Raw genomic sequence first — 11,028 nt, forward strand, 5'->3', positions numbered from 1 at the left:
AAAGCAGTAGTATCCCTTTCATGCTTTACGGAGATTGCTAGAAACTATAGAATCTTGAACCTGAGAACATTCAAAATCAGATGCCCTTCCTCTCTCTTTGACTTTAAAGCTGTGATCCATGTTTCATACTGACTGACTAAAATGTGTAATCGAAAGTTTTATTTTTAGGAGTACTTCAGTTATTGCTTTTAGGACAACTGACCATCAAAACTACGATTTGTTTGAAATGTCATTTGTGAAGAAAACATAGTAAAGGACATAGTCTCTTTGCAGATATTCATGTCAAAAGTTAAACATTTTCCAGCTACAAATGGAATAAACGATGCTTCCAACGACCTTCCTGGGATTCCCCATCTACTCTGTTCATGAAACTATCACAGCAAGATCCCAGACCACTTTACCCTGTGCATGTATCTGGTCATGATGTGCCTTGTGTATTTACATAGCTGTTGGATACCAGTATCGGTTACTGGAACTTATTTACTGTGAGTGAGGGTTGAGGCAATGACTTATGGGGCCTTAATTTACAAATCTCCTATCACCTGTTCCTCCCTTTGCATGCAGCTAACTTTCCCAATGTGTACATTTTTCCATGAGGTAGATTCTTAGTCATCCTGTCTTGGTTAGACTGCATGTTATTTTGACATTCTTGCAACTACAGTATTAAGGGATGTTTCCATAAGGAAATCGACAAAGAACAAAAATCACATGCTGAGAGGGGTGACAAATCTCACATTAATGAAATAACATGAATAAACGGACAAATAAATATGAGCACAATTAAAATGGTATGGTTGTAAAGAATACATTGACCAGTTACATGCTTCTTGATCGCCATAAACAACTAATATATAATATAAGTAACAGTATGTGCTGTGCCTTTAAATGAGTGATGGCAGCATACTTTGTTCACAGCATCATCGTCACAGGTGAGGACCGCACTGTGCTTTTTTCTTCAGGTCGGCTCCGACATCTCTAGAGATAGGCATTTTTCTACTCCTATACCCTTAGGGAACCATGCCCCTATATGCGGTCTGTTGCCAAGAGAAACCAAAATCTGTAATGCAGGCCTACCTACACATATAGAAGGATGGAACAGAATTAAGAGCCTAGAAATAAACCCATCTCTCTAAGCTCATTGGATGTTTGACATGGGTGGAAAACATGGACTTGGGTACAGGAGAGTCCTTTGAACAGAAGGTGCTAGAAAAATGACTACCATCTGTAGAGGAATGAGATTCGACCCTGACCTCAAACCATATAAAGGTGAACTTGAAATTTATTCGAGCCTTAAAATTCAAACCTCTAGAAGACAGCACGTGGATGAATCTTCAAGCCCTTGTATTTAGCAAAGAGTTCTTCGATCTGGCATCAAACACTAATCGATGAAAAAGATAAATGAGATTGCCTCGACATTCATCCTTTTTGGCATTAAAAGAATCTATCCAGGAAGTGACAAGACAACCTACAGAAAGGGAAGAATTTCACGTTATAGATCTAATGGAAGTGTCATTCAACAAAGAACTCTTACAACTCTTAGACAAAAAGACAAACTAAACTTCTAAAATGTACCAGAATAGACCCTTCTCTAGAAAAGAGAAAATTTTCAATAGGCCCAAGAAAGGATGTTAGGTATCATGAGTCATGATGGAAATGCAAATGAAAACTACAATGCCATACTCCCCCTTCACACAACCCAGAATTGCTATAATCCAGAAAGCCCATCATGACGAATGTCATTTATGGAGAAAAAATTAAAGCCCTTAAACCACGTCAAAATGTAAAACACGGTGGCCTATGTGCACAAGTTTTCAACTCCAACCACTCAAAATGTTCTCGTCTGGTTCAATGAATTCACTCCTTGATATATATCTCCCAACATAGAAAACAGGCATTTAATGCTTTAAAAGTGAATTTCTTCAGCATCATTGTTCAAAGAAGCAAGTATGTATAAACGATTCAGAGGTCCATCTTAATTTGTAGTACAAACGAATAAAGTGATTCTGAATTGTTACAGCAGAATTCTTTAGAATGGTACTTAGAAACAGATTTAATTTCTTAAACGTATTACCTCTTGGCACATACCTTTTTGTGGTGGCAAAAGACACATTTACAAATAGAACCAAATATACTTGCTTCCTTTAAGATAAATTGAATAAATCTATGTCCCATACTTTGTGCTTCATTACTTTATCTTATTTGGAAATCTTGAGATTTTCAGTGAGTATGTATAACTTTACTAACAAAGCAAAAATTTCAAGTTTCGAATTATTAAAAACACAGGGAAAATTATCTATATATGTATATCTATATAAATACCTATATATATAGGCATAGATATACACACAATGTCAATGCAATAACTGTTAATATTTTACCTATAAACCGTTTATTTGTACCTACATTTGTTACAACTGAGATTTCAAAGTGCATTAATACCTGCCTTACTTTCTTGCCACAATTGTAACAGAAAATATGACTTTATTTCTGTGAATCCGGTAAATACATTTCATGATAACAAGTCCATTTAATCAAATCAAGTCTTAAGCCAATCAAATATTAAAAACCAGCAATAACATCCAAAGAAAGAAAATGTCTTACCTGTTTAGAAGTTAATCCAAGTCAAAGGATCCACCGGCCGTCGAAGGTAGGATTTTAGATTCTGATAGTGACTCAAACCGGTGAGCCTCCTCCCTGCTCAATGGAGGAAAGGAAACAACTCCACAAAACAGTGCAAAGAATGTAGCCCTCACAGATTCAAAGGATTGCTCCCAGAAACAAAGATTACAGACCTTCCTGACACAGGCTGTCAGGATGGCAGAGTGCACATGGTGTCTCAGATCCCCTCCGACCATGAACCAGCTCTTTCATGGCTCTGAGTGAGCTTTACCATAATAGCACTTATACAGCATTGAAAGGTAATGAAAGGTGGAGTTGAGGAAGGTCTCTTTTGGGCTGAGGCCCCTCATGGCACCCTCCCCTGAGAGCTGCCAAGGCCAGCCACAGGGTGCACCAGGATCAGTGCACCTTGCAGATGGCTGACACCAAACCAAACTCCTATAACATGGACAAGACAGAAAGAAATCACATCTGGTATAAAGAGAAGAACCCACATCGTCTCCACAATCAATGTACAGAGGATCGTTTCACTCCTGAACCCCAGAGGCCACCTGGAATAGCAGTTTCATAGGGAACTATGATTCTGTTCTATCCCTACAGTACCTCCTTATGGCAAAGAACACACAAAAAAACAGATGTAGGGGAGGAAAGGATTTTTTCTGGAAAAGCTCAATCGAGACAACCCTAGAGCTCCAAAAAGGAAGCACATAATTTTAACTGCCCATCTAAGGTACGATAGATTCACACCACTTATACCTTCTAGCAAACACTGCAGACAAGCAATGGAAACTTTTAAGTTGTGTTAGTCAACCCTAAAAACACTGATAGGGGGAATGGAAGGAGGACCAAGATCGGTTACCAGGCTCATGTTAGCAGTTTCGGTGTCTACTACTAATATGATTATAACCAAAGCTTTTTTATCTTTCCTTCACCATCTTTAAGGAGCCAGGCTAGAAAACTGTAGTCTGTATTTTTTAATGTGGCCCTTTCCATGTTTTTTGTTTGTTTAGCTCGGTCTGCTCAGGCAGTTGTGGCCTGTGTTTACATTTCTCATCTCCTAAGGCATCTCCTTTTTTATGAAAATGACACAAAAGCCACAGTCACAGAAAACAATGACCACCCATGAAAAGAAAGTTTCAACAAAGGAAGCCGAGAGTGGCTAATTCCAAGTAGCTGGCTTCGCAAATATTTTTTTTGCAACCATCTTAACATCTTAGTAAATAAGACTGGCAACTCTTCTAAATTCACCCAAACCATGCAGAAATATACTAAAAAGGCTGATGGGATAGATACACTGCTTACCTCTGCCAACACACCTGTGGTCTCTCTCAGCTACAGTACTTTTCAGGAGATAGCAGTATTCCAGCCATTAATTCTCCTGGTGCCTAAGCAGATGGCAGCTTTCTAGTTCTTAAATCCAATCTAAATGCTCCTTCGAGCCCAAGCATCTTTAAAAAACAAGGGAGGGAGGAGGGATGAAAACAGGCAGGATCCAAACTCTCCAAATTTCTTTATTCACAAATACTGTCTCCATCAATCGGAATCTCTATGAAAGTTGTTCTTAGAGTTGGAGAAATGCGGGCTAGAATTAAGATAGAAGCGGTTCCCCATTACCTGTACACCGATGGACCCAAATATCTTCAGTCGCTATATAATATAAAGCAAAAAATAGATAAACCAATTTTAGTGCTTCTAGGCACGCTTACTATCTTACATCACAAATAACAAAAACCGGAGTTTTCCACACCAAAACAATCCTCTCCTAGTTCCTCCGATCAACCTTCTATCCACACCCCACACCATTCCTTGCACACAGGGAGCTTCTCAGAAATCTTTCCCTCCCATGGCAGTTCCACCACACACCACCTGGGGGAGCCAAAGGGACACTGACTGCCTCACCACAATGGAACCACGAAAAAAGCCTCGTGAAACTTCTCTACTGTGCTTAATAAAAATGCAGAGCAAAGTCTGCCTGCAGAAAGAATACGTGGTTCATGCTGGGTCCCAAGAACGGGAAGAGTCATGCCAGGTCACATGAGTCCATGCTCGGTCACATGAGTGTGACTCAAAGGTAGGCGATGAAAAGCATGGAGGGATCGCATTGGATTTAGCCCAGGAACCGACCACATCCCTCGAGCCTGAGTTCACAGACTGGCAAATTGTCCCAGGACCAGCACTCCCAGAACTCTTGTCCCGTTGATCCTAAAACCTCACCTCATGCCTGACCCCAGCCTCTACCCCGCTGCACCCGAACTCCTCCTGAGACCAAACGGCCAGTCAACCGCAGAAAACCCATCAGTATCTAAGCACAACGAGCTAGCTTCACAAATGTTGTTTTACTGCCAACCGAATTTTCAAGGAGACAATGAACTCACACCACTTCTAACTTAGACCTAACGATGCAGACCGGGACTAGGGTTTTTATTATACGCTCACGTGGAATTTACATAAGCATGAAAATGAAAAGAGCTCAACAGGTAAGTTGTAGTGAGGTAACACGGAAAGCAATGGTACAGAGTAGGAGGGAGGTCAAAGCTGGTTCCTGGGCTCCTACTTGGAGCCTTTCTGTCTATTGCTGAGATCTTTTATTTTTCGCAACTTTTAAGGAGGCAGGAGAAAGGCGAACAGGAATACACAGTGGAGACCTGTATTTTTAAAAGTGGCCCTTTTCAAACAGGCAGGAAACTTTCAATAAATAGTGTGAGTTCGCTAAGTCCAAGTTCTCACTCTTACTAATGGTTCACACCCATCTAAATGTAGTAGAGGAAAATCCCTGACAGCACTTCACATTCTCGAAAACACTGCAGAAATAGACTACAAAGGAAAACAGGATGAACAAGGAAGGATACTGCTTACTTCTGCCAACACTCCTCCATCATTTCTGCTACAGCTGTGTACAGGAGCTAACAGTATCCCAATCATAAATTCTCCTGGTGCCATAACGAGATGGCAGCTTTCATTCTCAAATCCACTTAACTGAACTTTCAAGCAGAAATCTTTTATCGACAGAGGAGGGAGGAAGGGCATCAATCTAAGAGCAGGGATTCTCCAAATCTCTCTGTTCAGACAGAACTACTCCACCAATTAGCATATCTGTGGAAGATGTTAGATTGTAGCCTCTTCCTGTCTACAGATAAGGTGATAACGCTAAGGTATTTTAGTACTTCTTCCCAATTTTTAAGGACACAAAAAGAGGATTAGGGACATACAAATGAGACCTTGTGTTTTAAAAACTGGCACTTTCAAATTTTTTCCCTTACTTTGGCTCAAAATGCCTCAGGCGGTAGTAGCTTGTATTTTCATTTCTAACAGACTCAGCAGGAAGACCCTAGAAGATGCTGAGACTTTCCTTGTAATTATGATCGGGCTTTGAAAAATCGTCCTCCATTTTTGTCAGATTTCTGATGTTTTTACATCTTTTAAAATCTGTTCCAACGTTCTGAAACAGGGATAAGGCAGAAGAACTACATAGATTAGTGATTATTAAACCAGACTGTTTTCAGACCCTGCAAGATACTGCTACCTTTCGGAAACTGCCTGATCATCCCTATGGCCATACAAGGAGAAACCTACAGAACAAAGTAAGATTCATGCAGAGAATAATACAAAGTGTTTGTCCATACTGTTAATGTTTACAGTTACCATAAGAGGAAAACGGGAATACAAAATTTAAGATGTACCCTACAATCTACTCCATTCTTGACTTGCCTTGCCCAGACTAAGAGATCAAAACTGATTCTCCAAATGTTCTATTAGCGATATTTCTTAAAAGTTACGCCTTGTTGGGAAACTTGTTTTTTCCCTTCCACTTTTTTACCCTGATGTTGATATTACCATCAATTATAATACCCAAAAAGGTGAAGAAGTAATTCAAAAGCTTAAGAATAATTCATTTTGCTTCTATCCATTTAATCTTATTTCTAACAGTATTAATGAAAAAATTACTATCGTGAGTTTCCAAAAATATTTTCAAAATTAAAAGGTTTTTCAATACAAACAATTGATCATGAACCCAATAACATTAGCAATGACATAAAGCAATAAGGCTTTTTACAGCTTAGCCAAGAAAGACCAGACTTCCTATCCTCATAGTATTTCCTTATCACAGCAGACAATACAAACACACAGGAAAACATAACCGGCTCTGCGAGGAAAGTTTCAGTAAAGAAGACTGGGAGACACTAAGTGCAAGTAGTTTGGCTTCAAAATAGTTTTCGTGCCCATCTACACATATTAGAGAGAAAAAACTCGGCTACCTCTTCTATTTTATCCCAAATCCTGCAGATATCGACCGAAAAGGCTGACAGAGTAAACAAATATACATACTGCTTACCTCTTGGGCCACATGTCCAACACCTCTCAGCCAAAGCAATTTCCAGGAGTTAGTAGTATCCCGGCCATTAATTCTGGAGACAAAAAAAAAAAAGCAACTTTCTAGTTTTCCCAAATTCAACAAAATATACCTTCAAGCCCAACCATCTTTTATCAACAGGGGAGGAGGGGCATGGAAAAACGCGAGATCTAAAAATGAGCCCGCCAAATCTCCAAATCTCTTTGTTCTGGAAGACGTCTCCACTATTTACCATATCTACTGAAGGAGCACTTAGCCTGGGAGACAGGCAAACTAGAATTATGGTAGAAGCAATTCCCCATTAGATATAGACACAAACATCTTTAGTTTCTGTATATTATGAAGCAAAAGATAGATAAACAAGTCTTAAGTACTAGTCACCCTCCCTATCTTATACCTCAAGTAAACAATAACATCACCAAGTTTTCCACATCAAACCATTCCTCTCCTGGGTCCTATGAAGTTCAATACCCCACCCAACACCCCACAGCAATGTTGCAGGCAAAGCCTCCCTGCCACATTTCTCTCACTGCAGTCCCACCGCCCACCACCTGGGGTCTGCAAACGTACACTGACTACCTCCCCGCAAAGGTGCTTCCAGAAGCCTCAAGAAAACTCCAGTGTGCTTATTGAAAAGGCAAAGCAAAGTCTGCCTGCAGAAAGAATACCTGGGTTCATGCTGGGTCACAAGAATGTGACTCGACACTCATGCCTGGCCACATGTGTCCATGCTCGGTCACATAGATGTGACGCACAGTTACGTTGGAGTGTACTTCAGATTTAGCCCAGGATGCAGACCAGAGCACTGATGCCTGAGTTCACAATGATTGGCAAATCACACCGAGACCCACCCTCCTGGGTCCTACCCAGCACTCTTGTCCCCGAGGCCCCAAAACCTCACCTTATGGCTGACCCCAGCCTCTTACCCTGCTGTACCTCAACACCACCTAGAAGCAAACAGCCAGTCAAAGCCATAGAAAACCCTTCAGTATCTAATCACGAGCTGGCTTCACGCATACTGTAAACTGCCACTCTAAACTTACAAGAGACAATGACCTCACACCACTTCTAATTTTCGCCTAAGACTGCAGACCATGACAAAGAATTTTATTATATGTCCACCTGGGATTTACATAAGCATGAAAATGAGAAGAGCTCAGCAGGTAAATTTTATTGAGGCAACCCAGAAAGCAATGGTAGAAAGTGGGAGGCGGGTCAAAGGTTTTTACTGGGCTCCTACTATTGGGGCGCGATCAATTCTAAGACCCACGGAACCAATTGAGATGCATTGTGAGCCTTTATTAGCCAGCCGGCGACTGACTCTCTACCATGTAGGGTCAGAGGAGATAAGCCCGGAACTTACAGAGGAAGCAGCTTATAAAGCTTAAGACCATATCCTGCTGGTCTGCTGAACAAGCTAGCGAGCGGATTACAGAAAGCAGATGTTGGCTGTAAACGTCTTACACAAAGATAAATGTTTCCGGGGAAACTCTTAGATCAAACAGGGCCTAGCAGGCAGTTTCCTTATCTGCATCCTGGTGGCTGTCAGTGCTTTCCTGGGGGCTGGCGCCTGAAGATATCACTTCCCTGTGACTGATATATTGGAAAGTTTTTCACTCCTATACTTCTTGGTGCCTGTCTATTGCTAAGGTGATTATGCTAAGATCTTTTAGTTATTTTTCACAGCTTTTGAGACAGGGAAAAGAGGAACGGGGATAGAAAATGAGGACCTGTGTTTTTACAATGGGCCTTCATCAAAATGGCAGGAAACTAAGTCCAAGCACTCTTTTCACTAATATTTTTCGTGCCCACCTAAATGTATTAGAGGAAAAAGACTGGCAGCACTTGGACATTCTCCAAAACCCAGCATATACAGAACACAAAGGCCAACAGGACAGACAAAGATACTTTTTACCTCTGCCAACACTCCAACATCATCGCTCTGCTACAGCTGTTTCCAGGAGCTAGCAGCATCCCAACCGTGAACTCCCCTGATGCCATAACAAGATGACAGCTTTCTAGTTTTCTCAATTCACTTAACGGAATCTTAAAAATCCTATCTTACAAATCCACTTAACAGAAAATCTCAGTGCAGGCATCTTTTACCACAAAGAAATGGGGAAGGGGCGTGGAAAGGGGCAAGATCTACTAAAGAGCTGGAATCTCCAAATCTCTCTCTTCAGCCAAAACTTCTCCACCAATTATCATCTCTATAGAAGCTGTTAGCTTGGAGCTTCTTCCAGTCTACTTATAAGGTGATTATGCAATTTTTTTTTTTTTAGTACTTCTTCCACATTTTTAAGAGGGACAGGGAAAGACAATTAGGGATAGACAAAGGAGACTTGCTGTTTTTAAAAGTGACCCTCTCAATTACTTTTCCTTAGTTTGACTCAAACTGCCTCAGGCAGTACTGGCCTGTGCTTGCATTTCTAACAGACTCAGCAGGAAGCCCCTGGAAGATGCTGACACTGTCCTTGTAGTTCTGATCGGACTTTACAAAATCAGCTTCCATTTTTGTCAGATTTCTGATCACCTTTTACATCCTTTAAAATCTCTTCCAACATCTAATAAGGGATAAGGCAGGAGAACTAGACAAATTGGTAAATATTAAACAAGGCTGTTTCCAAAATCCGCAAGGTACTGCTACCTTTCGGGAACCTGGCAGATCACCCCTAAGACCAGACAAGGAGAAACCTACAGAACGAAAGAAATTTCCTGCAGAGATTACTAACAACTCTTGGTCCATACTGTTAATGTTTTACTCTTACCCTAAGAGGAAACCAGGAAAACAAAAAATTTGAGATGCACCCTACACAATGTAAACCCAATGATTTATTCCATTTTTTACTTACTCAGCCCATACCAAGAAATCAAAATCGATTCTCCAAATTCTCTATTAACAATAATTTTTAAAGTTACCCCTTGTTGGAAAACTTCTTGATATTTCCCTTCTGCCTTTTTAACTTAGTGTTGATATTACCATGTATAATACCCAAGAAGCTAAAGAACTAATTCAAAAGCTAAATACTTCATTTTGCTTCTATCCATTTTTAAAATGTGGTATTTCTACCAAGATTAATGAAACAATTGCTATGACTTTCCATAAATATTTTCCAAATTAAAAGATTTTCTAATAAAGAATAATTTTAGCAAAGACAAAAACAATTAAGGCTTTTTACAGCTTAGCTAAAGAAGCCAAGGCTTCCTATCCTCATGGTATTTCCTTCTTATAACAGCACGAAAGACAAAAGCACAGAAAACCATAACCACCGCGAGGAAAGTTTCAATATAGAAAACTGGGAGTCACCAAGTCCAAATAGCTTGCCTCCACGAATAGTTTTCATGCACATCTAAATGTATTGGAGGGGAAAAAGTCAGCCAACTCTTCTAAATTCTCCCAGACCGTGCAGAAATCGAGCAAAAAGGCTGACAGGGTAAACAAATATACTGCTTACCTCTGCCGACACACGTCCCAGATATCTCAGCTACAGTAGTTTCCAGGAGATAATATCCCAGCAATTAATTTTCCTCGTGCCGCAACAAAATGGCGACTTTCTAGTTTTCTCACGTTCAACTGCAGTACACCTTCAAGCCTAAGCATCTTTTATCAGCGAGGGAGGAGGGGCATGGAAAAAGGCAGGATCTGAAAAAGAGCCCGCCAAATCTCCAAATCTCTTCGTTCTGGAACACTTTCCAATATTTAGCATATCTATTGCAGGAGCACTTAGCCTGGGAGACAGGCAAACTGGAATTATAGTAGAAGCAATTCCCCATTACATGTAGACAAAAGAACAGGAACATCTTTAGTTTCTCTATAATGTGAAGCAAAAAAATAGATTGACTAATCTTTAGTGCTAGTCACCCTCACTATCTTATCCCTCAAGTTATAAATCACATAACCAAAAGTTTTCCACACAAAGCCATTGCTCTGCTGGGTGCTGTGAAGTTCAACCCTCTACCCAACACCCCACAGCAATGCTTGCACGCAAACTTTCTCCTCGCCATTTCCTCCCACGGAAGTCCCACCACCCACCACCTGGGGGCTGCAAAGGGACACT

The 11,028-nt window shown here is 40.6% G+C and overlaps 1 long non-coding RNA gene across 2 annotated transcripts; it reads right to left on the minus strand.

Moving 5' to 3' along the window:
- Window positions 1–617: 617 nt before the first annotated feature.
- On the minus strand, window positions 618–10,641 carry LOC120595536 (uncharacterized). Of its 2 annotated transcripts, XR_005650891.1 has the most exons (6): window positions 10,426–10,641; window positions 6,953–7,025; window positions 3,922–4,067; window positions 2,602–2,694; window positions 1,304–1,465; window positions 618–1,034 (listed from the first exon to the last, which is right to left on the minus strand). It is a non-coding gene; the product is annotated as an uncharacterized LOC120595536 (long non-coding RNA). The 2 variants fall into 2 exon arrangements; XR_005650890.1 differs by lacking the exons at window positions 618–1,034; window positions 1,304–1,465 and having other exon boundaries at window positions 2,507–2,694.
- Window positions 10,642–11,028: the final 387 nt, after the last annotated feature.

Source organism: Pteropus medius, unplaced genomic scaffold, assembly GCF_902729225.1.
Source record: "Pteropus medius unplaced genomic scaffold, Ma_sr-lr_union100, whole genome shotgun sequence".
In the NCBI taxonomy this organism is placed as follows: domain Eukaryota; kingdom Metazoa; phylum Chordata; class Mammalia; order Chiroptera; family Pteropodidae; genus Pteropus; species Pteropus medius.